This window comes from Lepidochelys kempii, chromosome 28, assembly GCF_965140285.1.
Source record: "Lepidochelys kempii isolate rLepKem1 chromosome 28, rLepKem1.hap1, whole genome shotgun sequence".
Classification (NCBI taxonomy): Eukaryota; Metazoa; Chordata; order Testudines; family Cheloniidae; genus Lepidochelys; species Lepidochelys kempii.
Genome location: NC_136407.1, coordinates 4,092,280 through 4,095,953, shown reverse-complemented (window position 1 = coordinate 4,095,953; position 3,674 = coordinate 4,092,280). Strand labels below are relative to the sequence as shown.

Below are 3,674 nucleotides of genomic sequence, written 5' to 3'. Positions count from 1 at the left end.
AATCCCAGGAATATATATGAAAGGAGCATAGGGCCATAAGGACATAAGAACGGCCATACTGGGTCAGACCAAAGGTCCCTATAGCTCAGTATCCTGTCTTCCCATAGTGGCCAATGTCAAGTGCTTCAGAAGGAATGAACAGAACACGTAATCATCAAGTGATCTATCCTTTGTCGCCCATTCACAGCTCCTGGCAAACAGAGGGTAGGAACACCATCCCTATCCATCTTGGCTAATACCCATTGAGAGGCCTATCCTCCATGAATATATCTGGTTCATTTTTTGAACCCTGTTTTTAGTCTTGGCCTTCACAACATCCTTTGGCAAGGAGTTCCACATGTAGACTATGTGAAAAATACTTCTTTTTGTTTGTTTTAAACGTGCTGCCTATTAATTGCATTTGGTGGCCCCTAGTTCTTGTCTTAGGAGAGGGAGTCAATAACACTGCCTTATTTACTTACTCACACCAGTCATGATTTTATAGACCTCTAGAATATCTCCCCTTAGTCGTCTTTTTTCCAAGCTGAAAAGTCCCAGTCTTATTAATCTCTCCTCCTATGGCAGATGCTCCATACTCCAAATCATTTTTGTTGCCCTTTTCTGAACTTTTTCCAATCCAATATGTCTTTGAGGTGGGGCGACCACATCTGCATGCAGTATTCAAGATGTAGGCGTACCATGGATTTATATAGAGACAATATGATCTTTTCTGTCTTACTATCTATCCCTTTCTTAATGATTCCCAAATTTTGCCACATCACTGTTTACCCCTTTTTCCAGATCATTTATGAATATGTTGAAGAGTACTGATCCCAGTACCGACCCCCTGGGGGACACACCATTTACCTCTCTCCATTTTGAAAACTGACCATTTACTCCTACCTTTTAACCAATTATTGATCCACGAGAGGACCTCCCCTTTTATCCCGTGACAGCGTAGTAGAGCAGAATAGGGTTTCCTTGGAAGGGGGAGTAAACTGAGAACATATCAGGAGGTTGTACACATTTATTGTCCTGGTGAAAAAGTGTGTCTGATACTCAGCCTTTGGTGCTCCTGCCTGCTGTGACTGCTGAGGACATTTTCCTTCTTTCCTCCTGGGTCTCTCTTCTGCCAGATTCTTGGCCAGTGCGGCCGCCCTGCAGGTGATGGCAGAGCAGTTTGGTAATAGGCTGCCGGACTCACCACATAAGAGCGCAGCTGCTACAGCAGCTTGACTGATCATGGGCCAGGTCCTGCAGCCCTGGCAGCCCAGGATAACCTCCCACTGATGGCAACGGGAATTTAGCCTTTGTAACTAGCTGCTTGTACCTGAGGTCTCAGCTATGAAGTAAGGTGGTGGCACACACAGCTTCATCCAAAGAAGTGAAGAATGTAAGCGAAAGAAGAAAGTTGGCCACCTGGGGAGCTGCTGCAGTCCCATAACCTCAGCTGGAAGGGAGAAGAGGAAAAACTCCCTGAAGTGCTCAAAGCAGCACCGAGAAAAGGAACTTTGTCAGTGAGATCAGTAGCAATAAATATGAAATGAAGGACTGCTTTCTCCTCTGTGATGCCATGTTCAAATTATGTTACTTTACGATGAGATAAAGCTTGAAAATATCCTGCTCTAATTTCAGGATGGGTCTGTAACCATAATTGTTCTCTGTGGGAAGTGGCCTCTAGATAGTGATCTTTGGGAAGAGCTGGCTGAAGAACCTTCCTACGAACCAGGAGATCATGGCTTGGCCTGCCAGTTCTTCCTTGGTGAACCTGGCTTGTCTGCTAGGCTCGTCTTTTTGTATCTCTTCTCATAAAAAGAAAAGACCTCACAGCACAATCCTTGTAAGTGCTCATTCAGGACGGAGAGAGCTTCCTTGTGGCGAAGTCTTGGAAAGGGGCAAATGCTAAGTCTGAAGCTGATGGAAAGGTACCATGACTCAGAGTTGAGTTGAAGTTGCTGTGACTGAAACCCAGAGCACTAACCACTCTAGGATCACAGCAGCTTGTGGGAGAAGCGCATGTTAGAAGCCCTCTGTCAACTCAGCTGTGGCTTTCCATGCACAGAGAGCCAGCCCGCTCAAGGTCTGCAAGTTTTATGGGAAATGGGGAACGTCTGTACTTTGGCATAGGAAGGTGTTGTCTTGGACCATCAAGGGGAACAGTTGCAAATAGATAGTTGAGGAAGGCACCATGGCTTAGTAGGTTAAAGCACCTGTCTTGTAAACAGGAGATCCTGGGTTCAACTCCCAGTAGTGCCTTGTTGTATAGCTTTTGTCTCCTCTGCTCATGTTTTCCTCTGTCTTAGGAAACAGAAGAGACCTCCCTTGGCAATGTAAGTAATTGCTTCCTAAGGAAAAGGCTTCTTTGCAGAGGAGCATTGGAGAGAATCAAATCACCAGCCTGGAGTTGATGAAAAGGCTATTGGTGTTGGGAAGGAGGTTGCTTTGACTGCAATTGCTATGACACCAGAGCTTGTGTCCCATGCCCATGCAATTCACTAGAAATGTCTATGCACAGAGACCCTTCTACAGGGTTCCCTGTAGGGCTTGCAGGAAATGGAGAATTACTGTCCTTTCACCTTTCATTTTATTGTTGATGAAAGATGGAGCAGTTACGGGAGAAGTCCCAGAGAGTGGCACCGTGGCAGAGCTTGCCAATAAACCTGCTGGATAAAGAGCAAATTCAGGATCCAGCATCCAGTGCTGCCTTGCTGAACGTGCCTCCTCTTGTCACCTTTTGGTCAATGTTTTTCGTTAACGGAGAAACCCGCCTTTGACTAGCCATACCCATGCTTGCAAAAGGAACAGGTCTTTTTGCTGACAAGTGTTGAAAGGAGGCATCGGATGAACATGGAAACAAGGTAAAGGTTGCTGTAACTCATCTTGCAGGCACGGCTGTTGAATCTGGGCTGCCTCTTACAATACTGTGCTAGTGACAAGTAGCAAAACCCCTCCAGGTGCTGTGATCACTTGGCCAACAACATGCCGTGACACACTATGGACACACTATGGTCCATGTTAAAGAGCTTTCCCTCAACCCTCCCGCTTCCCTGGTTCTTGTCAAGCAAGCAGCAAAAGGCTAGAAGTCCAAAGCACAGACAATGCGATGTTTATTGGGGTTAGTTTCCAAGCAATCATATTTCGGAGCCCTTCACACCAGTTGGGCTTATCTCTATAAGCCAATAGAGTCTGTTCTCCAGTGTTCCCTTCCAAGCTGTCATGCCACAGAGCATTTACCCTGTATCCCCCTTCCCAGCTCTGACGCCGCAGAGCCTTGCCTGTGTCCCTGTTTCCCATCCCCCCCTTAGCAAGCATGATTCCAGTTTCCCCTCCACTTCCTGTTTGACCCCAGTTTATATAATTATATTCTCAGCTATACCTTAACCAATCATTTTACTGAAATTTAACTAACCAATCCTAACATATTGTAACATAATTCTCTAACCAATTATATCCCACTACCTTAATTAACTTACATCTAGCAAAATTAATTATACAGCAGACAGAAACAATTAGCGAACCAGACAGATTAACAATAGAAAACTGGGGGGCATAAAGATAAAACATACAGAAATGAGGGTTTCACAACCACAACCATTGATAAGTGATTTCTTGCCAGACAGGATGCTGGCAAACTAAGTTTTCTTTAACCATCTTAAGATCCGTTTCTTTATCTAGTGGTGATGGGCACTGTCTGG

General features: G+C 45.2%; 1 non-coding gene across 1 annotated transcript; it reads left to right on the top strand.

Moving 5' to 3' along the window:
* Positions 1-2,161: 2,161 nt before the first annotated feature.
* On the top strand, positions 2,162-2,235 carry TRNAT-UGU (transfer RNA threonine (anticodon UGU)). The gene has a single exon. It is a non-coding gene; the product is annotated as a tRNA-Thr (tRNA).
* Positions 2,236-3,674: the final 1,439 nt, after the last annotated feature.